Raw genomic sequence first — 26,037 nt, 5'->3', positions numbered from 1 at the left:
TGTTGAGACTGGGAGTTAATTGAAAATGTCAAAAATGAGATTGATAGATTTTTGTTAGGCAAGGTTTTTAAAGGTTACAGAACCAAGGCAGGTAAATGGAGTTAAGATACAGATCAGCCATGATCTAAATGAATGTCAGAACAGGCTCGAGTGGCTGAATGGCCTACTTCTATGCTTTTCGGCTCTGTTTGAGCAAAACGTCAATCTTTGATCCTTTATCTTGTATATAGTACTGTAAGGGTACACAGCTTAATACTTTAAAGGTGCACTGTTTTGTGTAAGTTATAGTCTTGTGAATTAAACAGCAGAAAATAATCGTCCTTTATCCCACTACAAAGATGTTACTGGGCTTTAAGTCTGGTGTTCACCTTGGCTCAGTGGGTAGCACTCTTCCCTCTGAGTTAAAAGGTTGTAAGTTCAAAGTCCCATTCCAGAGACTTGAGCACAAAATCTAGGCTGACACCCCAGTGCAATACTGAGGGAGTGCTGCACTATTGGAGGTGCTGTCTTTTGGATGAGAAATTAAATCGAGGCCCTGTCTGCCCCCTCAAGTGGATGTAAAAGATCCCATAGGACTATTTTGAAGAAGAGCAGGGGAGTTCTCCCCAATGTCCTGGCCAATATTTATCCCTCAACCAACATCACTAAAACAGATTATCTGTTCGTTTATCTCATTGCTGTGTATGGGACCTTGCTGTGTGTAAATTGGCTGCTGCGTTTCCTACATTACAACAGTGACTACACTTCAAAAGTACTTCACTGGCTGTAAATCATTAACAGTGAGTCAGTGGATATTGGTGGAGAGCAAGATCAGGTTTGGCTGTGGTGCCTCCATGGTTGAATAGCCAGGTGGCTATCTAGCTTCCCACATGAAGAGCAGCCACTCGAGTGTAGCTCAGTAGCGCCAACATCTTCAGGTGAAAAGAGGAATAAAAGGGAAAAATTTAAAAATACAAAATTCCATTTTATTAAAATAGTGTCTTAGACAATACTGTTATTGTCTGTCCACCAGGAAAATATTTTTCAACCTTTAACTGTGTTTATTTGCATCAGGATGATCACAATACTGGCTCAAAAATGAAACACATTAAAACCTAGATGCTTCCAACAGTTCAGGTCACAACTGGTCTTTAACTGTCCCATTGGTTTAATGTTGAATTGCTGGCAAAGTGGTCCTTTTCCCTGTTCGTGAAATATGAGTCTAAACTGATGAAAAGCCGGGAGCTGTGCCCATTTTCCATTGCACCATCGAGTTAAACACAAGCTTTTCAGTGGTTTTGGAACTGGCTTCAAGTTTGATGGACTGGGGGAGGAGGAGGGAGGTCAAACTAAATGGAAAACCTGAATTGAGGCAATTACTTTTGTCCCTGAGTCACATACGGATGTTTGTAACTTGAAAAAAGGCACACGACAACAAAAAAAAAGTTAATCTGCCCAATGAAATTCACCCCAATAGATGGCAGCAAAACAAGACGGCAGCAATCCCAATAACTGGTGTAGTGTGAATACAGCTGGGAAGAATCTGTGCTGGAAGCTTGGAAGAAAGGGAAGGTTAGTAGCCTGTAAACAGCTGCTAGGAAAGTTCAATGAGGTGGCTGCAGATGGGACAACATTTTTTTACTAGCTATTTTTTTTTAAAAAGCTGTAAATATTTTAAAAGGATATTTCATTCTTTCTGTTTGGGGAATAAATGACTGGCAAAACCCAGTGACTGGTGCAATAAACTTGAAGGCAGGAGATAGTCTGCAAGCAAGTGATGGGGCAGTATTCAAAGCCCCCAACCCACCCCCTGACTGATGGCTGGAAAAAGTGAAGGTGGGTGTAAGGAGGGTTGCTCTCCCTATCTCTGTAACCTCCCACAACCCTCTGAGATCTCTGCACTCCTCCAATTCAGGCCTCTTGCATGTCCCTGATTTTCTTTTCTCCACTTCAGCAGCCTAGGTCCTAAGCTTTAGCATTCCCTCCCTAAACCTATCCCCCTCCAGTAAAATGCTCCTTAAAACCTACCTCTTTGACCAAGCTTTTGGTCACCTGTCCTAACATCTCCTTATGTGGCTCAGTGTTAAATTTTGTTTGATAATCGCTCCTGTGAAGCGCCTTGGGACATTTTACTACATTAAAGCCGCTATATAAATGCAAGTTGTTGTTGTTTGTCACTCTTGGGCACTCTCTCTCCTCAGTTAGCAGTGCAGCACACTCAGCAGAAGGTGGCAGCAGAACGCTGAGGGAGGAGGTGCCTTTGACAGTCACGGGTCCCTGTCGTCCAGGTCGGACGGTGCAGATCTGCAACTGGTTCTGTGATGACCCAGAGCCTGTTGGAGCCAGCTCCTTACGGTCATTCCCACGTAGATGTACAATGGTCTGCAGATACAGTTGGTGAAATAATGAGTAGTTGGACGGGGTGAGGGCAGTCCAGCTCTGATGCCAGCTCATTTCCCTAGTATGCCTACTTCCAATTCTACCACTTCAGTGATGAATTATTGCCAATGGGGCACTTCAAAACCAATGCCAATCACCGCACTGAACTTGTTGACTGTCAGGGAGTGTTCATGCTCCTGTGTAAGTTTGTATTGAAAAAGTTCCTTTTCATGTTCCCTTTTTTTTCCCCCTGTTCTGATAAAGTCTGGTAAATGTTTCAATATTACCGTCAGTTTTGCTGTGAGTTAGCAGACAATATTCGACTAATTTCAGTTTCACAGGAACATTCTTCAGAAGATAGAAAAAAAGATTCTCTTAAGCAAAATTGATTTTTTTTAAAAATTAACAGAAGGCTATACTTTTATTGACAAAAACTTGGGTTGTAGGTGTCGCCAGCAAGGCCAACATTTATTGCCCTAGTTACTCTGGGTGATTTGTTACAACTGGGTGACCTTCCTCCTACAACACTTTAGAGGGCATTTAAGAGTCAACCACATTGGTGTGGGACTGGAGTTACAGATAGGCCAGACTGGGTAAGGATGGAATTTCCATCAGGAAAGATGTAAAACAGGCTGCCAACGTGCTATCACCCGTTTTACATTAGTGCACAGTCAAAAAATACTCCCTCTGTGTGCCATGTCTTATCACACTGCTTAACTTGCTCACATTTCTGTCTTTGCTGTTTTAACCTTTATTTTAATGACTGCAATAAAGTAGCACAGGCAGGAGTTTAATGCAAACATGTTAACCTGTGTGCTAAAAGTAGTGGACAGATAAAATTATATTTTTTAAGCTTTAAACAGCATATTTGATTTCACCATGTGAGGGTGCTGTCAGCAATAGATTTTTTTTTTACTTACACATGGTGAGTCTTAAATCTTAAGATTATTTAAGCTTTTAATTGAGTAGTCCAATTTTGTTTTTGCCCATTTTCTCCCTTCTTTGATCTCAGCAAAGTAGCTTTTGGACCACCATAATTAGCCTTAACATAGCAGCAGGAGTAGGCCATTCGGCCCTTTGAGCGGCTCTGTTATTCGATTAGATCATGGCTGATCTGTACCTCAACTCTATTTACCCACCTTAGCTCCATATCCCTTGATACCCTTGCTCATCAAAAATCTATCAATCTCAGTCTTAAAAGCTCCAATTGTCCCAGCATCCACAGCCTCTTGGAGAGAATTCCAGATTTCCCTTTGTGTGAAAAAACGCTTCTTGATTTCCCTTCTAAATGGCCTCTCTCTAATTTTAAGATTATGTCCCCTCATTCCTGCTATCCCCCATCCGAGGCAATAGTTTCTCTATAAACTTTATTGAATCCTTTTTAACATTTTAAACACCTTGATCAGATCACCCTTCAATCTTCTATACCTCAAGGGAATACAAGCCAAGTTTATGCAACCCGTCCTCACAATTTAACTCTCTAAGCTCCGGTATAATTCTGATGAATCTGTGCTGCACCCATCCCAAGGCCAATATATCCTTCCAGAGGTGGCGGTGCCAAAACACCAGATGGGCCCTGACCAAGGATCTATACAACTGAAGCGTAATTTCCTCCCCTTTGTAATCCAGGCCCCATTAAGATAAAGACCAACATTCCATTAACCTCCTAAGGAGGAGGACAAATCTGCCGGGGTTCCCTCTCCAGATTGCTATCCAGTGACTCGTCCTGGAAAGTGTGCAAGTGCCGACATTGTGCGAGACCTGCATTGGGTGCAGCTGCATTGGACCTCATGGTGGAACAGCCCACTGACATTCATTGTCTCCGCTCATGCATGAAGAACGGCCACGTGCGTGAGGTACCAGAGTGGTCAGGAATCGCGGAGCAGTATAGCGCTGCTGGGAGTTTCCTCAGAGCTGATCCTGCTCTGCCTTCGTAACTTTGCCAGAGGTGCAGCAGAATCTACTGTTTACATGCGATGAGTATCTTCGGGAGCAGAGGGGAAAATCAGGAGGTGAAGAAATGTAAAACATAGGGAATAGTGAAGAGAAAAACAGAACGAGAAGAAAGGTGCATAAAATTAATTTTGAGTTTTACAAAAGATTCCAGTCTAGGTCTCAGTGCCCAAACAAGCAGAGCACATCACAAAAAAGACAATGTTTTTTCCAGTCCCAAAATATAATATTTAATGGAATTGGAAATTTGGGCACTCATTTCGCTTAGGCAAAAAGTTTTACTTTTAATTGTTTGTAATGTGTTAGGATGGTGAGCTTAATGCACTATTATTTTACTGCCATTCAATTAAAGCATCACTAAGATGTAACGCTTGAAATTTCCATCTCAATGAGCAGCAGAAAAGTGTTTGTCACGCCCTCTTGTTCACTGGCTGTGTTAGATCCTCCTATCAGTTTTCCAGTGTTCGGTACTGAGTGCACTGTCCTGATTAAACCAAATGCTTGTTTATCTACACTGCCCATGCTGCAAGTTACCAACTTCTAGAATGTATTACGTACCAGAGAGGTATTCCCTTGAAAGTCCAGGGAAAGACTTGCCTCATCAAACAAGTTTAAAAGCACTTAACATTTCAATTCAGCTCTTGTTCTGCCCCTGTCGTCGTATCTGTCCCAGGCACGCCCGTACAAATTCATTGTCGATTCTTCCAGCAGCTGCTGTTTGCTTCTGTTTCCAGGTTGTGCTAATTGCCTTCTCACTCTCTGCACCGATATCCATCTGCTCCTGTTTCTGATGTCTCCTTGGTGTTGAATGTCTTTTTTTGTTTCTTCATTAGCTCGCTCTCTGCCACCAGTCTTCACTTTTTTTTCAAATAGATCGCCCATAATTTTATAAAACATAAAATACAGGTTATGACATTTTTAGGTGTTTACCCTTCATCAAAACAGGTTCTGATGAAACATACGCCCCTTATGCTGACTGATCTACTCTGTAATTCCAGCATTTTTTTTGTTTTTGTTTAGGATTTGAAGCATTTGCAGTTTTGCCCTCTTTATTCTCCCATATTACCACTCTTACTAGCGTCTATCTTCTTACTGTGTCTACTCTGTCTGATTGAACTGAATTATTTATTCACTCTGCTGGTACAGATGCCAATTCAGCGCTCTCATTATCTATATTATCCTTCCATTTGCTTTTCTTTTTTGTTTTTTAAAAAGTCCTACCAATTCTTCCCTCAGCATCATTTCAGAAACCTTCTCCATGCTCACTTTTTCAGTCTTTGGCCACCATTTGCATTGTGAAGGCTTCTAAACAAACTGAAAGCAAATTCATAATGTACAACAAAACAAACTCATGAGCTGACACATACACAATTTAGACATTGTGATTGAATTATCAAATACTGAAAGTTCTAGAGAGACAAACCAGAGGTCAGAGTCAGGGAATATTACACTATAAGTAACCCAATGAAGCTTCTATATAAATGTTCTACGTAAGTGTCTTGCTTAAAACTCAGATCCAGATTAATGCTTATTATAGAGCATTATGTGAAACAAGGTTATCCCATTGAGAAATGGAGCTGCATGTCAGTTCCTCACTGATAATGTAATACTGTAAACAATTTTACAACACCAAGTTATAGTCCAGCAATTTTATTTTAAATTCACAAGCTTTCGGAGATTTCCTCCTTCCTCAGGCAAATGTAAACACCATGTATTGTTCTATATGTATAAATGCGTAGGCTTCAAGGAGCTCTTGAAACATTTGCCTGAGGAAGGAGGAAATCTCCGAAAGCTTGTGAATTTAAAATAAAATTGCTGGACTATAACTTGGTGTTGTAAAATTGTTTACAATAATGTAATACATTCAGTAATTTGTAGTAATGGTGGTTGCAGGTCTTTCTCATGCTTCTAATGGAATAGTGCATTAAAGCACTAAAGCATACAGATCCGAAGATCACTGGTTTGAACCCTGGTCTGCCCTTCAGTCGACTGGTCTCAGTTGGGGAAGCAGCTGGGATACCACAATTGGTACTAGTTCCTCTGGACAGGAAAACCATTCCTGCTCCTGATTCCTATCAAGTCACCCCTGCTGGAAAGTGGCCATGTGTAGACAGGATCGGGCTTCACTGTGATGACCTCCTGTATTGAATATCCTGACAACATTCATTGTCCATGTTCAAACATAAGGAATCAGATGACCACTTGAGTGAGGTGGGCTGCCAATACCCATAGACTGGCAGCCCAGCAAGAGTCTGCGTTGGCAGGAGAGGCATTTCGACAAACTGATGGAATCATTCTAACAGGCTGCTGAGATAAAGGTTCGATGATTGTCCACACAGATTGTAAAATTATGCTGAATTCAATTCCTCCACTGCCCCCTTTTTACTGTTAACCGAACCTGCTTATTAACAAGGAACTGGTGGCTTACACAGATGCCAAGATCTGTGTTTTTTTGCTTGTGTAAGTAAGAAAATAGATAGCAAATGATAGTCTTTGTGATCAGCTCCATTAACTGTTCATATTCTGTCTGGTTTTGACGGTACTACTGAGGAAAAGCAGCAGTTATCGAATGGATTTCGGCCTCCTAATTATGACTGAAGGTTTTTAAGTGCTTTCTGTAGGTAAGTAGATAAAACCTGCCAGAAGACCAATAGGAATTGCAACTGCAGGCTGCTTTGAAATGTAATGTCAAAGTCATCCATCTTGGTAAAGGCTCTGCTTGCTTTGCTATCTCTCCCTGCTCTGGCTTTCTGCCTGCGTGAGAGATTAGAGATGATCTCGGATTGCATTTTCCAGCAGCTCCTCCAAGCACATGCAGTGAAAGGATAAACCATGTTTATCCTGACATCTTACCAAAGCACTAAATGTCAGAAGGTTAAGTTAATGATCATATCATACCCGCAAAAGGACCTGTCATTGCTAGCTCAATTATTCGAAACATTTTAACAAGGCAACATATATTACTAAAAAAAACTGCATGCAAATGCTAAAGTGTGTTGCACTTCCTTGTAGTCACAATTTACTTGAAAGCAGATGGAAAATTCTAATGTTATCTTTTGGATTTGGTTCAAAAGTACTACTGCAGTCCTCAAAGGTTTAAACATGCAGCCAGCCTGTCATTAAGTAAAATAGTGGCTCCAATTTAAATCTGTGGCACTGCTACTGGTGCTTAGAATAATACCATTTGTACTGAGCATTGGTTTTTTTTTAAAAAAGTTTCTCCAGGCTCTTGTGATAGTTTTTATTTTTATTACGGTGCCAGTGCTGGAAAATTAACAGCACATTGCTTGAGGTGAACATGTCATAGTATCGTACAGCACAGAAGGAGGCCATTCAGCCCATTGTGCCTCTGCTGGCTCTTTGCAAGAGCTATCCAATTAGTCCCACTCCCCTGCTCTTTCCCCATAGCCCTTTAATTTTTTTCCCTTCAAGTATTTATCCAATTCTCTTTTGAAAGTTACCATTGAATCTGTTTCCACCATCCTTTCAGGCAGTGCATTCCAGATCACTACAACTTGCTGCGTAAAAAATGTTTCCTCATGTCACCTCTGGTTCTTTTTTGCCAATCACCTTAAATCTGTGTCCTCTGGTTACTGACTCTTCTGCCACTGGAAACAGTTTCTCCTTATTTACTCTATCAAAACCCTTCATGATTTTGAACATCTCTATCAAATCTATTCTTACCCTTCTCTGCTCTAAGGAGAACAATCCCATTATCTCCAGTCTCCCCACATAACTGAAGTCCCTTATCTGTGGTACTATTCTAGTAAAATTCTTCTGCCCCCACTCTAGTATTACAATGGGTGGTTTAACTAGCTACTCAGAACCCTGAAGTCTTTGTTGCATTGTTCCTGATTAACTTGTATCTTTGTATGAAGAAACGTTTCCTGATATTGGTCCTAAAAGTACTTGCTGTATTTTGAAACTGCATCCCCTTATTCCCCTCCCACAATTTAATTTGGAGTAATATCTGGATTTATCTTTTCTATTCCCTCAACACTCTTGCACATCTCTTAAGATCACCTCTCAGATGCCTCTTTTTCAGACTCCAAAACCCCAAGTCTATCTAGTCTTTCCTCATAACTCAGACCTCTGACACTGGGGATCAATGTTATGCCTCTTCTCTACACTGCACTTGAATGTTTCCTTTGTTTCTCAGCAACCAGAACCTGGATTCAGGACTTAAGGTGCACTCTGACCAGAGCAGTGTAGAGTTTGGTTAAAATTGCCTCTGACTTGTATTGTTTTGGCTATGTAGTTCTATTGGCTTTGCTGATTTACTGCTCTGCATTGATTGGGTGTGTTGAGTCTATTAAGACTCCTATGTATCTTTCAGCTTCATCCATAGCTATTTTAACACCATTCATGCACATAGGAAGAGAAAAAAAATGTGCAGTCAGCAATAGGAATTGAGTGTACACCAGCCTAACACTTTTCACTGTACCAGTAGGAGTATAAAGGTTGACTTTCTGGTGGGTTCGCCTTGTGTGGCTACAGTCTGACACAGAGAGCCTAACACAAGTGCATCAGAATCAATGAGGACACTAGAAGCATCAACAGTGGAGTTTATGCTCATTGACTGGCAGATCTTTCTAGCTTCCCTAAATGGATGTGAAGACCAGAAGGTCCCAGGTTTGATCCCAGTCTGTACTGAGTTAGCTGATCTGAGCTGGGGCAGTAGTCAGGATCTTACAATTGGCCTTAGTGGCGCTGGACTAGGGTGTATCTGACTTGTCCAACAATGTTCCAATAGCTGGGTTTTACATTTGTAGGCCCAGTAATAATAGCCATACACACTGGGTTTTCTTCGAAACTTGGAGCGTCATTTGGCATGTGTAGGCTGAATAAAGTTCTTGAATTACATATGTACGGATCAACGTAGCGCCCGAGGAAGTGCCTTTGAAGATGGAGTTGCTGCTTGTTTAAAACTGTGATTCCCTACTAGAAGTACTTTCAAGTTTGCACATAAAACAGAGTGCATTTTATGTATTAAATTACATACATTTAGCCACTAGCTGTATGATATATGTTATAAGATCCAGACAGAATAGATTTAAAGCATACTTCACCCTGGCTCCTAGCCACTTGGCTCCTATAACTAAAGAAATACAGCATAAATATACCCACTGAATAAATTATGACAACTTTTATGACTTTTTATGGTTTATGTCCCATCTCCATTTGGAAATTATTTTATTTTTCCTTCGGGTCTTTCTATCCCACACACCAACCCTTGTTCTCACACCTGTCTTAGTGTTTCTGGTTGGTGTGAAACACTAGTAAACCAGCCTGGGGTGACTGACCATATATGGGGAAATGCTTGGTCTCCTCAGACCCAGCTAAGATTGGGAGTTTGCTTTGTGGGAAATCATAAATATGAACCCACTGATTTTGTTTTTCAAAAATAATTTTCCCCCCCCCCACCCCCCCCCCCCCCCCAATGCAGCATTGTAATTCATAGGTTATAATTTTTCCTCCAGTTAAAGCTGCCTTCAGAATGCCATAACCTAGAAATTATGTTGTGTAATATTAGGATACAAATGCTTGATGTATTCATATGAAATTATTTTGTCTGCTACTTTAATGGAGGTATTAAACAGTTTATTTTTTTTCTTGCCAGACACTACTTCCTTCAGCAATATTTGATTCTCCAATAAAGCCCAAGTCTGTCCAAGATTAGAATATTGTTCCAAAATCTGAGGACACTTTCAGCACCTCACTTGCACTTCTGGACAGGATTGTGATCAGATAAGCAATCCCTTTCTCATCTTTAGCCTTCAACCTCTCTCTTTTTAGTGTAACCTTTGTTGTGTTTTTTGAGTAGAATAAGTTCTCTCTTTCACTGCCATTAGGAAGCCAGTCCATAACTTCCGAATTACCCTGAACACTGTCATTCCCTCACATTTCTCCACGGATTAATGATCTATTGTGTGAACATCTTTCCATCTTTTCAGATCAGATCGAACACTTTGACGTATCGTTCTGTGCTGCGAAATGAGGACATTTTAATGTTTCACATTTCTCCACCTCGTTCCCTCTAGTTGATGCTGGGTCAGATTTTGAGGGGTGCAATGTTCCTCTGAACTTTCCTCTCTTCTTTCTAAGCTCCAAACACATCGCCCTACGTACTCCTCCACTGCTCACATCCTCACTGTGTTGAAATTTAGATTCATCACATTAATTCATTCTTTTCCAGGACCTCAAATGTTGGAACTCCGTACCTCCCTCAATCTTCCTACTACAGGCTTTTCAAACCAAGCTTGACTATCTCCTGATTTACTAATCATCTTTCTTCTTCTTCTCTGCCTTTATGATGCTTGTACTATGACCTTGGTTTTTTAATAAGAAAAAGGAATGTTTTCCAAGTAGCTAATAAATTCAAGTGTCACAGCTGCTACAATTTTCCAGTCTCAAGGGTGGAGTCGGACATAGCGACAAGTACAATGGAATTATTAATCACATCAGTGTTCTTGATTCAATGGCAGCTCTTGCAGAACTACTGCAACTACTAGACCAGCCTGAGATTGGAGCACAGTAATGTTTCATTATAGATGAAGGTTGACAGTTATCATCTACATAAATGTTCAGAATTGTTTTATCCAGTTTTTTAATTGCAGAATTTATTTCATAGATGATATCATGAAAACATATAAATTAATTTTATAATGGGAATATTGAAAATCAACTTTTTTACTTGAATTGAAGCATCCATTGATGATATATGGTGTGCATTGAAGTATCTGAATTTGATCATTTATAGATGTTGCCTTAACACCAGTAAGTATCATATCAATGTTCCATTAAGCAACCAGTTAGATCCAGACAAGAAAAGTGAGTCAATCTGCAAGCTAACAGTGAGCTGCTAAATTTGAAGTTGTTTAAAGCTGTAATAAATACATTTATTACTCCTTTCTCGCTTAATGCTGTGATATTAGGAACTCTCAAACCCATATGAACACAAGAACAACACAGTGTAGTTTGTTTCTTTGTAATTTGGTGCTGAAACTACCTTCCAATTCTGTTGCAAGATGCTTCATACCTTCAGACCATGTGCAACTATGATTTTTGTTACCCTTTCGTCCATGTCATGTTGCCTCCACCTTGTATATCTTCACTTACATGTGACAATTGCAGTCTTTCTCTGAATTAAAAATCATATTTCACTTCATCTATGTATATGTCTTCACTGTTTTCTCACCATACTATTCCCAGTAATTTTACAGTCCATAGACACCACTGACATTGGAAAGTGTAGGAGAGACAATGAGGTAAATCGTGAAATAATGACCTGGCAATATCAAGCTGGTGTTTTCAAAGATTGTAGGAGTAAGGGCGGATTAGGGCAGGGTATTTTCAGCTTAGAAGAAACAAATAAGGACAATGCAGAGGAGCACTGACCGTAGTAGTATCAGTAGAGAACAACAACCTGCAGTTATATAGAGCCTTTATCGCAGTAGAACATCCCAAGGCGCTTCACAGGAGTGTAAGGAGAAAGACAAGAAAGGTTGGAGGTGAGAAGGATCACTCCTCACACAGCAAACAGTTTCTTGTATCCTATTCAAGGATACAAGAGATATCTGAAGAGCTGCCCTAGATATGGGTTTCGTGCAAGGTTCTTTGGTCTGCCTACACTCTCCATACTGTTACGTGTGGAGTAGTGTTTTACACATTTTCTGGGGGGGGTTTCTAAAAGGGAATGATTTTATTTGCATTCAGTTAGCTTGTTCTGTGTGACTGGTAAACTGAACTGTAAGACAGTAAGATGACCAATGATGGCACTTTTACTTCCATTGAAAACAGCAGGAGCATGAGTGACTGTGCAGATGTGACTGCATAAAGCCTGGGTAAAAGTAATGCTGCGTGATGCTGATTTCTGCTTCCCCCTCGCGTGCTGTTTCTCTCTTTATTGCTAGAATCACAGGCAGGGATGTGTTACTAAAACAAAATGTACTTGTAAATTGCACTGTAGATAATAAATGTGGTGCAGCTAAATGGAAAATGCTGAACCATACTGAGTCCACAGGGCTCGAGAATGCTCTTGTTGCATCAACAAGAACAGCTGTCCTACTTACTATTCAGCACAATGTGGTAAACTGATCCATTGCCAGCTCACATTCTCTCACTTGTTAATTGTAGTGATTCAGAACTACAACTTTCAGCCAGAAAATTCCATCTCATAAACAAACATAATCTGATAATCCCTAAACGAAGCTGGCCAAAACCATCCCATCACCGAGAAACTGATGGTTGCGGATAAATCTATTTATAGTGTTGATACATTGTTGACTGACGGTGTTTATTATTTAAGGCCCTAGCATTTACTTATATCCTAGATTAGACCAGAGTGATAGAATCCCTTTTTGTTGATCTGGTTATCGTAGTGTAGTGGTTATAGCACTGGGCTAGAAACCCTAGAGGTTACGGGTACAAACTCTACCACAGCAAATTATTAATAAATTTGGTCATTCGTGGGCTAGCACTAGGGTGAAAAATGACCGTGGAAGCTGCCAGCTTGTCCTTTTAAAAACTTAACTGGTGTCAGCTCGGCTCTGTGGGGAGCACTGTCGCTTCTGAGTCAGAACGATGTGGGTTCAAGTCCCACTCCAGAGACCTAAGCACAAAACCTAGGCTGACACCCCAGTGTAGTACTGAGGGAGTGCTGCAGTGTCGGAGATGCTGTCTTTCAAATGAAACGTTAAACCGAGGCCTAGTCTTCCCCCATCAGGTGGACATAAGATTCCATGGCACTATTTTGAAGAGGAACAGGGGAGTTCTCCCTGGTGTCCTGGCCAATATTTATCCCTCAACCAACATTACTAAAAAAAAATTATTTGATCATTATCACATTGTTTGTGGGACCTTGCTGTGCCCAAATTGGCTGCTGCGTTTCCGACATGACAACAGTGCCGACACTTCAAAAGTACTTTGTTGGCTGTAAAGCACTTTGGGACGTTCTGAGGTTGTTAAAGGCGCTCTAAATAAAAGTTTGTTCTTCCAACTGCTTCACTAATAAGGGAACTTGTTACCCCTTCCTGTGACTCCAGTCCTGCACTATTTAATTGACTCCTAATACCCTTGAAGCTACTGAGTTATCAAACTATTATAATGTTCAAGAAGCCATGCTACCACCTTTTCAGTGCAACTAGGGATGGGCAATACATGCAGCCTTCATCTGAGATCAAATGAAAATAAAATGTAATGTTCAATTTGTGTTCAGCTTAGCACAAACAAATGATTAATATACTCTCCTTACACAGCCATACTTGTAGGTATGTTTCCAAGAACAGGCAACAGTTCTTGTGAAAGGTCCCACCCAAAATATTAATCTTTTTTTTTCCAGAGGCTAACAGACCTGCTGTGTATTTCCAGAATTTTAATTTCAATTTTACTCATTTAATGAATCTTGCTGCTTCTTCGCCAGGTCACTGAAGCTTTTCATCACAGTTGAAAAGTTGACATTTTATCATGTGTCTCATTAATTTTCCCCCCTGGCCATCAATTTTTGTTTTCAGTGGGAAAGCACAGTTTAGGGCAGCTAAGGCTGATTAGAATCAGCCCTGCTACTTTTAATGCTGACCTTTTACTTCTAGATGCTGCTTTGTTGGAATGTACAGCTTTTGACATGCTTTAGGGCAGCATGTTTTGCACTAATGTTGTGCGCCGTCCTGGAAGAACGAAGGTCATTCAGCTCCACGCTGCCCACCAACAGAATGACAGGACTGGACAATTTTCTCACCATTTCTGACTGGCCAAGATAAAAGTGCCATAGTTGTCAGAAGTCATGGTGAAGGGTGAGCTGTTTCCTCTTACTAACAGGAGAAAAAACACAGCCTGTTATCAAAGGGAGAATTTGTAGGATATTGAAAATAATACAAAAAAAAATCTTCCTCCTTTTGTATCTTTCTTTTAGTGTCAGTCTTTTTAAAAGAAAATTTAGTTTTTAGTCTAGTTTTGTCCCCTTCTCTTCTAACTGTGCCAATTTTCTGTTTAAATGCAACATACTATTAATTCACCAATGTCATATGCTTTTATATTTGTCCAGGTGCAGTGGGTGGCAGATGTGACCGTGAATTTATTACGTTGGTCCCTGTACCATGTGATGCTGAGTCAGGCTATGGTGGAGGTGGTTTATAGCCGCAGCTTCCCTGGGCTAGAGTGAATCATAAAAGTCGAGTTGGTTAAAGGCATTGAAAAACAAAGTTGGACCTTCCCCAGGGCAGGGGCTACACCTCCCCACTTTCAAAAGCCTCTTCAAAACCTACCTTTTTTTAACCTGACCGTCAGTCTCTAATATAGCCCTCCTTCCAAACTCTTGCCCTAGAGGAAGGACCAGGAAGATCCAACTTTATTTTTCAAAGCCTTTAAGCAACCCAACTTGTTGCTCAAGTCTCTGGAGTGGGACTTGAACCCACAATTTTCTGACTCGGAGGCAAGAGTAGAGCAACCCTTTGCTGCTTTTTGTTCAGCCCGTCAATATTTTTAATGGTGCCCTCAGTGGGACACAGAACTCAAGGGTAACTTCAAAACTCATCCTTTGCCTAAATCATGTGTTTCTATATTGGGGGGGGGGGGGGGGGGGGGGAGAACTAGTTGTAGCATTGATTTTTTTTTTTCACTTACAGAAGATCGCAGGTATTTATTGTGGTGCAAACATGTGTTTTGGGAATGAAAACATTACTAGACCCTTCTTGAACCCGTGCAAGATGACAGAGGTAAGAGAGTGGCTTGGTAGACAATTTATTTTGGAGTAAGTTTGTCCAGTCCCTGGAGACGCATTTGCCTGGATGCCAATGATTCTTTTTTAAATGACAACTGGGCCTGTAGTACTGCAGAGAGGGTTTTTATTCTGCACAAACTATTCAGATAGGAAGCACCACATTTACTTAAAACTTTCTTCTGGTGTTAACTGCACACATAAATCATAATTAAGTGGACTGGATGGTGGAGTGGTTTGAACACCATCCACTCACCTCTGGGACTTTGGTTCAAATCTACCAGGATAAAGTCGCCTCTCTTTGCTAGATGCAAGTCTGGAAAGTCTCAACCTAATTCCCAGTAGCATGAGTCCACTCAACAGCACTGCCTGTAGCTTGGGATGAATTGGCACTGAATTAATAGTCTCACTCAGAGAGGCTACAAGGATGGCTTCTGTGGGAAATAGAAGAAAATCACACAGGGACAGTGTGTAGGTGTTTTTCTTGAAACTGAGATGAAGACATATTGGGATGGAGTGAGGGTGCTTTGCTCTACCTCCTGCTCCTGCTGTACCGAACCTGAAAAAGCTTGATGCCAAAGGTGCTAAAATATGTATTTTTGATTGAATTCTGGGAACTGTGCACTAACTAGTTACACTATTCCACATGTATCATTACAGTGTCACTTTTCATGTTCCCATGTATGATAAATTCATATTCTGTGGCTCTTATTCATATTCCTTGTTATAGGTATGAACTATGCCCTTTGCAAAATTCTATTTCCCTTGTTCCGGGAATATGCAAAACATGTTTCATGAGAAATATGCATTTAACATTTCATGTAGCAATGCTAAGAGAGACAGATTAGAGATATCACTAAAATTATGGTTTTATTAGCAGAGTAAATATTCACGGTTAATCTTGTTCGGTGACAATAAGGAACTTTGTCAGTTAATAATACTGATTAAATAGTAACGGGTACGGTAGCATAGTGGTTATGTTACTGGACTAGTAATCCAGAGGCCTGGCCTAATAATCCGGAGTCATGCGTTCAAATGCTACCACGGCAGCTGGGGAATTTAAATTCAAATAATTAAATTTTTAAAAATCTGGAAAAAAAAAAACTAGTATCAGTAATGGTGGCCATGAAACTACCAGATTGTCATTAAAAACCAGTCTGGTTCACTAATGCCCTTCACGGAAGGAAACCTGCTGTCCCTACCTGGTCTGGCCTATATGTGACTCCAGACCCACAGCAATGTGGTTGATTCTTAATCACCCTCTGAAATGGCCTAGCAAGCCACTCAGTTGTTCAAGAAGGCGGCTCACCACCACCTTCTCAAGGGCACTTAGGGATGGGCAATAAATGCTGGCCTTGCCAGCGATGCCCACATCCCATGAACGAATTTTTGTTTTTTAAAAAAAAGCTTCCAGGCAAATAATTTGGTATTTGAATGGTTTATGTCTTCCCACAGTTTCAGCCAATTAATTCTGAAGGGTCAGACTCTACCATCACTTTGTAGGTTTGCCTAATAAAAAGTAAAAAAAAACTGCAAATGTTGGAAAACTGAAATAAAAACGGTGGAAATATACAACAGGTCCATTGGCACCTGAAAAGAGAATAGATGGGTTAGCATTTTGGATGTTAGATGCTAATGAGAATTTAAAATTGGAAGATAAGTGAGACATTAGTTGGAATGAACAAAGCGGGAGGGAAGGGAAGGGCACAGAACAGGTAGAAGCTAAGAATCAGGACTTGCAGACTCTGGTCACGGAAAGGAGTTAATGGTTCGGACAGCCAGCAGGCATATTTTTCGAAAAACTGGAGGAACGGGAAAACTGGTGAATGATATACAAAGATCACCTCAGTGAGGCAATTGAAAGACATTGGTGCCATGAAAATAACTAGCAAGGTGGTGAACGAGCAAGGGAAAGATACACACCAAAACAAAGAAGGAGAACTTAAAAGAAAAAAACCCTATAGGTGCTGAAGATCTGAAATGTCAACCACCCAAAACAAAGAGTGTCGTCACTACAGAAAATGCTTTTTTTCTTAGAATACAGCAACAGAAAATTATGCTAGTAAGCCAACCAACATCGAAATCTGATGGTAAACCGACAGAAATCTGACTACAATAGGAAATTGCTGAAAGCCTATGGGCAGGTTGAAGAGAATTAAACGACAATCCAATCATTTTCTGAATGCATTTCTGTTTTCCAGTCTGCTACCTTTCAGATTGGAGGAGAAAGATTTAATGCCACTAAATGTATTTTTGGAACGAAACATCCTGTTGGTGAATGTAGATCCTGTTGCGTTCCCAGAACCCATGAAAGGGTACGTAACAAATAACACTTGGCTTGATGCCTTGTTGGCTGTCTTTCTGCTTCAGCCCTTTAATATGATAAGCAGAACATGGAGAGTATTACTTAATATTCAGTAAAACTAGGTTTATTACATTTCACATCAATAGCTTTTGCAGTGAATTTAGCCTTCGAATCTGGTTGTGATTTTTTTTTTAAACAATTATACTTTCTCTTATTGAAAAGATTCCAGGAAATAGGTTCACTGCTACCTTTGCCATCAGGTGCACTAACACATAGCTTGAGAGGTGAATAAAAGATTAACTACATAGATGTAGTTAGTATAATGGATACATGAACAGAAGATGCCCAATCAACCAATCTGAGGCAGAGCTGTTGTCCCCGGTGGAAGAACCATGTGTCATTACGCTGAAATCCCACACAAAGGACGCCATGATGTTGTCATGACACAGTGACTCACTTCAACGCGTCATTATGTCAAAGCATTTTGTAAATACAAAAAACAGTTTGCCAAACAGTTTTCATTATGTCAATGCCTCTTAATACTTAACAGATTTATTCTGTTAGGTCATTGAATCATACAGCACGGAAGAAGGCCATTCAGCCCATCGTGCCTGTGGTGGCTCTTTGAAAGAGCTATCCGATTAGTCCTACTCCCCCTCCTCCTTCCCCATAGACCTGCAAATTTTTCCGTTCAAGTATTTATCCAATTCCCTTTTAAAAGTTACGATTGAATTTGCTTCCACCACCCTTTCAGGCAGTGCATTCCAGATCATAACAACTCACTGCATTAAAAAAATTTCTCATCATCTCCCCTCTGGTTCTTTTGCCAATTACCTTAAACCTGTATCCTTAGGTTACCAACCCTCCTCCCTATGTACTCTATTAAAGCCCCTCCAAATTTTGAACACCTCTATTAAATCTAGCATATTATAAAATTTCTGCACCAAAACAGAGATTTCAGAAAGAAAGACTTGCATTTATACGGTGCCTCTCATGACTCAGGACACCCCAAAGTACTTTTAAAGTGTAGCCACTGTTGTAATGTAGGAAACGCAGCAGCCAATTTGCACATAGCAAGGTTCAACAAACAGCAATGTGATAATGACCAGATAGTCTGTTTTAGTAATGTTGGTTGAGGGATAAATATTGGTCAGGACACCAGGGAGAACTCCTCTACTCTTGAAATAGTGCCATGGGATCTGTTACATTCACCTGAGAGAGCAGAAGGGGCCTTGGTTTAACATCTCATCTGAAAGACAGCACTTCCGACAGTACTGCACTGAAGTTTTCAGTTTGAAATGTCTGACTTCCTGTTAAATCACAATTATGTGCTAATTGACATATTTATATAATCGAATCTTCCATGGCACTCCAAGGTATGTCATCAGATACACTGCTTTATATGAACAGGAGTTTATACTATATGGAGCACAATTATTATTATGCTATCAAAGTGTAGCTGTGTGCCACAGGTGTAATTGCTATGCTTTCTTCAGGTCAATTGAAGATTGATTTTACCAAATCCTCAGGTCAATTAGAGAGTAATTAGTTTTACCAAATCCTTGTCAATTAGAGATCAGATTGCCTTTTTTAATACTTTTTAAGTGTAAGACAAAAATTTGCATGTGTGACAGACACAGATGTGTGCGAGATGGAACTTTTTGATTTTATCCATATATACTGTGTATGTATGTGGTTATTAATCAATATAACCCTCAAGCAACTGTGGAGTTTTTGAACCATGTAATATTCAAGTAACCAAAATTCAGGAAATTACCCACAATAAATCTACAAAGATTTAACTGCAAAGTAAACGTCAATCAGACATCCTTCACTTGCCAATCGAGAACCCCATGCAATTAAACCTAAATAGATGATACGCAGTCAAGGATTCAAGGATAGATTCTGCAAAGTAGTTTCTATATTCTATTATCTTCCATTTAGTGTCCTCATAATAAAATGTAATTTTTGAAAATGATCCACTTCTGTTTGTTTTGAGGATATGAAGTCCCTGTAAACTCCCAGTTCTCTTTTTCTTCATGGGTTGCAGTTCAGCTTTAGCCAAAAGGATAGACAAGTAATCGGCTTTCAAGGCTCCACTAATCCTGCTATCAGACAGCCATTAAAGAAAGCTTGTGTTTATATAACTCCTTTCACAACCTCAGGATATCCCAAAGTACTTTACATGCAATGAAGTACTTTTGAAGTGTAGTCACTGTTGTAATGTAGTGAAACACAGCAGCCAATTTGCACATAGCAAGGTCCCACTAACAGCAATGAAACAATGACCAAATAATCTGCTTTTTTTAGTGATGTTGGTTGTGGAATAAATTATTGGCCAGGTCCCCAGGAAGAACTCACCTGCTCTTCTTTGATTAGTGCCATGGTGTCTTTTACATCTACCTTAAACCGAGACCCTGTCTACCATCTAACATCTCATCCAAAAGACAGCACCTCCAACAGTGCAGCGCTCCCTCAGTGGTGCATTGAATTGTCAGCCTAGATTATGTGCTCAAGTCTCTGAAGTGAAACTTGAACCCACAATTTGGGTGACCATGCTACCACTGAGCCAAGGCTGACACTTAATATTACCCCATTAACTTTACACATTTGCCTCTGACAGCAAGAACTGTTGTTGGTGGTGACATTTTTGCCAGACCTATTTTCTTGGGTCTGACTGTGAGAGAGATGACCCTTCATCCCAGTGCTATGAGCCAGCAATGTTGTCCTGGCTAAAATTCCTCCCTCAATCAATGCTAAAAACTAATTAAACTGTCTTTTATCTAATTTCTACAGATACTGTGCTTCAAAAAGTGTCTAATTTTGTGGAAGTGCTTTGAGATGTAGGGGGAATTTAAACTCCCAGACAAGAAGCTAGCAGGACACAAGAGGGCTGCCACCTCAGCAGCTGCAGTGGAAGGCCCAATCCATTTTAACAGCCATCCAGAGGAAGAGCTTATGATGATCAGGAGGCTGCCAGGCTGGTAAGATGCAGTGGGGGGGAGGGGGAGGGGGAGGGGGGAGGGGGGAGGGGGGAGGGGGGGGGGGAGTTTCAGGAGGGTTTCACGGGTGGAAAGGGCACGGGATGGCTGCTACACAAATTTTCTTTGTGGGTTCTGCTCCTCTGGGACCCATTTAAAAATAAGTTCTACACTTACCTTACAGGACCTCTGCTGGGTTTCCGTCAGGTTTTACTTTCCATTGACTTCAATGGAAATGAAAATCAGATGGGGTGTGTCATGGGCTGCCAATTCAGTATCTTCTCCCAACTTCTTTCCTTCCAGACTACTCTTACACATGTTGTATTGAATGCATAAAAACAGTGGCATAGGCCTGAGAGCAGGTCACCTGCCCACTGTCTCAGTAAGGCCAGAGGCAAATTAAAATATTCAAATTTTTATGAGTAAAATATCAATTTCTGTAAAGGATTGAGAGATCTCTTTTGTGAGTTAGTGCAATTATTAAGTGTTACTGGGCGTTACAAATAGCAAATTTGTTTAAAATGTAACCTATTTGTACATGGAATGCAGCAATAAAGCAGACCATTCTGGTCAAAGGAAAGCATGTCCAGCACATGAACGCAATGTGACTCCAGTAGTCACAAGCTGCTTATCGACCCCACTTAATTGAAAATGTCCCTGAGGCAGTAAGTAAAATCTACATAGTATACAGAGAACTCAAGCCAAACGAGAGTGTGTCAGAATCTGTTGTGTTGGATAGATTCCATCTGAAGCCTATTAACTCTTTACTGCAGAGTGTTGTATATTTCTGAGTTGCTTTCAGCTAATCATTAATCAAAGGTGGTTCATACTAGGGAGAGTTGCCATTCACTGGCCTAGGGCTGCCAAGCGGGCAATCCCCATGGACCGGGACCAGGCTTTTCACACAGGACTCCTGGTGACTTCTCAGCAATGCTATACTCTTAGCAATTGGATAAATTGGAGCCCAATTAAGATGAGTCCCCACTCAAGGGATTACTTGCAGAAGGAACATTTTGAGTCTATGTGAATTCAAATCAGACATTCCCCAGACCTAAACATTGGCCCACTTACTTAACTTAAAAAGCATCTATCCTTTTACTTTTTAAAAAAAAAATCATTCTTGATGTAGAAGTCACTGGCAAGGCCAGCATTTATTGCCCATCCCTAATTGCCCTGCAAAGGTGGTGGTGGGCCTTCTCCTTGAACCTCTGGGACAACTGAGTGGCTTGCTAGGCCACTTCATTAAGAGTCAACCACATTGGCATGGGACTGGAGTCACATATAGGCCAGACCCGGTAAGGACAGCAAGTTTCCTTCCTAAAGGACATTAGTGAACCAGTTGGGTTTTTGTGACAATCAGACAACTTCATGGTTACTTTTATCAGCTTCTAATTTACAGATTTTTTTTTTATAAACCGAATTCAAATTGCCATGGTGGGATTTGAACTCACATTCTCTGGGATTATTGATCTAGTAATAAAGCCACTACACTACCGTACCCACTAAACAGCATCTATTCTTTACTTGCACTAATGAAACTGAGCCTAATTTTATCTGGACAGTCCTAATATATTAGTTTTGGGGTGGCTTTGTAATGATTTTTCATGGTTGGGTTAAAAGTGCTTTTTATGATCTACCCAGATGCTAAATGGGTACCAGCACATTGCAGTCTAATCTGATCAATATACCAGTCAACTGCATGTGAATCCAGCATTTAACTGATACAAGTGGTGCAATAAAACAGCAGAGCAAGTTGGTGCATCATCATAGCTTGATAAAAAATAAAAGTCTGTAATGATGGATCCTATTCACAATGTACTCCATAGCCTAGTTGTTCACTTAACACCAATGAAAGCAAAGAGAACTGAACTATATAGCCAAAGCAATAAAGTACAAATCAGAGGTAAGAAGTCTTGCTCAAACTGTACAATGCTCTGCTCTGGTCAGGCATCACCTTGAGCACAGTGTCCAGTTCTGGATCAAAATACAAGTTAGACATTCAGGCCCTATTCAGAGAAAAGCCAAGCGGCTGATCCTTTACATGAGAGGAAAGGCTGGAGAGTCCTGGCCTATTTGACTCGGAAGGAGGTGACTGAAATTATCCTATTGAGACAGTAAATAGTGTGGAAAAGGTCGATCTTCAAAATTACTTTAAACTAAACTAAAGCATTAGAGTAGGACAAAGGGACACAAGTTCAAACTAACAAAAGGCAAATTTTAGTGATCGACATATGGAATGGACTTCCAGGTACAGCAGTAGAGGGCAAAGCCTGGAACTATTTAAGAATCAATCAGTTGCCATGATGGTGGGGATTGTAAGTTCTTTCAGGATGGATGAGTTTAGATGTCTGAATGGCTTTCCTCATTTGTATTTGTTTTGTGCTGTGGTTTTGTGGTTCTGCTCATAGTGAGTTGGGGGATATGCTGGTTTGAAACAGACACACTAAATACCAATGAGAAGCCTCAATCAGGCTCAGCACTTATCTCGGGGTGGGGGGGGAGGAAGGAAAAAACCCTTTGACTGTTTCTGCCAATCTGTGGATGGGCAGGGCTCAGTGCGTTGTCATCACTTGAAGGGACAGTGTCCTTTGGTTCTGTGATCTGATTGGTCAAAGAAATCCTACAACACTGGAGCACTACATTATGTAAATAAGCAGATATGTGGTAATCTCTTGAACTTTACCAGCTACATAGAGCATCATGATACTCCAAACTGTGCATTAAGGAAATATTTTAAGGAACGTCAGTGCCACTTTAGAGATTAGGGCTGACTTCACGAGTGTGAGCTCCTAACATGGAGCCTTGCCTGCTGGAGCACATTTTGGGAAATCACAGGCATCCTCCCCACAATTTTCCATCCATAAAACATAGCTGTACTAACCTCAGGCTCACCATCAAGCCCTGCTAAATGTTCTCATTGACCATAACCAACCCATTTGCTGTATGTTGCATTGGGTATCATCAGCTATAAAGCCTGTTTGGAATGCATGAGGCAGAATATCCAAAGTATTTCCTAGGCAACCAAAGCCCAGTGTTTTCCTTAAGCAAATAAGTGATTAAGCAAGATCTTTTCCAGTTATTTTTCTGAAGAAGCTTGTTGTGTGAGTAGCTTTTGTTGTAGTTTGATAGATTGAATGAAGCTAACTTCTGGGTCCACTTTGCATTAAGGAAGTGACTTTTAAAAACTGTTTTTCTGAAATTCCTTCATCACTGGAGTGGTATTTGTTTTCACAATGGAATATATCTAGAATTGTCATATGGAAACTGAAAGACAGTAGTATAAACATTAGTTCCTTGGGAAAAGGAAATTGCATGTGCTTTTTTCAGTTTCTGAAAAACAACATTATTCATGGCTTAAAGTCACTATAGTGCAGTACTGAGGAGTGTTGCATTGTCAGGGGGGTCATTATAGGAACATAGGAATTGCTAAACAAATAAAGACTAAGGTCCATCTAGTTCACCTTCTACCATCCTGGTAGTCGCATGATACAATGATAAAGGAGTTGTTGACTAATAATAGCAAACAATCTCTATCAATTAGTCTCCAATGGACACAGACATGAGGCAAGGAAAACCCCAGTGGTGGAGAGCTTTGGGAATCATGGATCTCAAGTCATCAGTTCCTCCCAAGCATGCTATACTTACCACATGTCATTTCTCAAATTACTCATATACTGTATCCCAAAATATTATTTTCTGAAAGAAATCTATGTAAGTTGCATTTGAATAAATCAATACTAACTGCTTCCATCGTCTCCCCAAGATGTCTGTTCCATAGATTGACCACTCCTCATTCATGGGATGTGGACATTGCTGGCGAGGCCAGCATTTATTGCCTATCCCTAATTGCCCTTGAAGGTGGTGGTGAGCTGCCTTCTTGAAGGCTGCAGTCCGTGTGGTGAAGGTTCTCCCACAGTGCTGTTAGGAAGGGAGTTCCAGGATTTTGACCCAGCGACGATGAAGGAACGGCAATATATTTCCAAGTCGGGATGGTGTGACTTGGAGGGGAAAGTGCAGGTGGTGTTGCTCCCATGTGCCTGCTGCCCTTGTCCTTCTAGGAGGTAGAGGTTGAGGGTTTGGGAGGTGCTGTCGAAGAAGCCTTGCGAGTTGCTGCAGTGCATCCTGTGGATGGTACACACTGCAGCCACGGTGCGCCAGTGGTGAAGGGAGTGAATGTTTAGGGTGGTGGATGGGGTGCCAATCAAGCGGGCTGCTTTGTCCTGGATGGTGTGGAGCTTGTTGAGTGTTGGAGCTGCACTCATCCAGGCAAGTGGAGAGTATTCCATCACGCTCCTGACTTGAGCCTTGTAGATGGTGGAAAGGCTTTGGGGAGTCAGGAGGTGAGTCACTCGCTGCAGAATACCCAGCCTCTGACCTGCTCTTGTAGCCACAGTATTTAAGTGGCTGGTCCAGTTAAGTTTCTGGTCAGTGGTACCCCCAGGATGTTGATGGTGGGGGATTTGGTGATGGTAATGCCGTTGAGTGTCAACGGGAGGTGGTTAGACACTCTCTTGTTGGAGGTGGTCATTGTCTGGCACGAACGTTACTTGCCACTTATCAGCCCAAGCCTGGATGTTGTCCAGGTCTTGCTGCATGCGGGCTCGGACTGCTTCATTATTTGAGGGGTTGCGAATGGAACTGAACACTGTGCAGTCATCAGCGAACATCCCCATTTCTGACCTTATGATGGAGGGAAGGTCATTGATGAAGCAGCTGAAGATGGTTGGGCCTAGGACACTGCCCTGAGGGACTCCTGCAGCAATGCCCTGGGGCTGAGATGATTGGCCTCCAACAACCACTACCATCTTCCTTTGTGCTAGGTATGACTCCAGCTACTGGAGAGTTTTCCCCCTGATTCCCATTGGCTTCAATTTTATTAGGGTGAGTGTTAAATAGCCAGTGGCACTATTTGAATAAGAACATTGAGTTCTTTTAATGTCCTGGCCAACATTCTTCCCATCAACAATACTAGCAAAAACAGATTACCTAGTTATTCACCTCATTGCTGCATGTGGAATCTTGCTGTACACAGAATTGCTAATGTATTTACATAAAAATGGTCATTGCACTTCTAAGTAATTTATTGTATGTGAAGGGCTATTATTCATGGCAAAGAAACTAAAAGTCAAATGGAGCCTGCCAGACGAAGGAAGATTCAGCAATAAAAAGTGAAATGACGTAAGAAAATCAACATAGCAGAGCTGAAAAAAGGAACAGAGGAGATCCTACTTATCACTGCAACAGAAATCTTTCCCCTGCACAAAGCAACAGCCAAATTCCTCGAGATCTGAAAAGGCCACATTTGAAAGAAACACATAAAGAAGTAACACTACATTTAGTAAAATTGAATTTGGTCCGTTTTCGATGCACGGGAGCCCAATTGCTCCGTGCGCCCGATCAGGTGGGTGAGAGGCGCAAGCAACCTTCATGCTTGTGCTTCATTTGGTTAAAGCAGGCAAGCTGCCAGCATTACTCGCGCTGCTCATTGCCAGTACATCTAATTGGGGGTGGGGAAATCGGGCCTCCTTGACGCGATTTAAAGGCAGCCTGTATCTCTTAAATGGGAGTGGTTCTTTGGCTGCAGGCAACTGGATTTGGCAGTCAAAGTGTCAACAACAGCTGGCACTGCATGGGCCTCCAGATTCTCTAATGCCACAGTGGAGGTCCAGGTGTTTCTTTCAAACAACATTAGTAATAAATGGTCTAATGTTTGTAATAAATTTTAT

General features: G+C 41.0%; 1 long non-coding RNA gene across 1 annotated transcript; it reads left to right on the top strand.

Annotated features, from left to right (window-relative positions):
• The first annotated feature begins 1,355 nt into the window (after positions 1-1,355).
• Positions 1,356-26,037, top strand: LOC137342865 (uncharacterized). Its single transcript, XR_010967377.1, has 5 exons — positions 1,356-1,815; positions 14,934-15,023; positions 17,227-17,340; positions 20,127-20,314; positions 25,407-26,037. It is a non-coding gene; the product is annotated as an uncharacterized lncRNA (long non-coding RNA).

The sequence above is a fragment of the Heptranchias perlo genome, chromosome 26, assembly GCF_035084215.1.
Source record: "Heptranchias perlo isolate sHepPer1 chromosome 26, sHepPer1.hap1, whole genome shotgun sequence".
Classification (NCBI taxonomy): domain Eukaryota; kingdom Metazoa; phylum Chordata; class Chondrichthyes; order Hexanchiformes; family Hexanchidae; genus Heptranchias; species Heptranchias perlo.
Note: the sequence above shows the minus strand (reverse complement) of the source record. Positions and strands in the feature narration are given on the sequence as shown.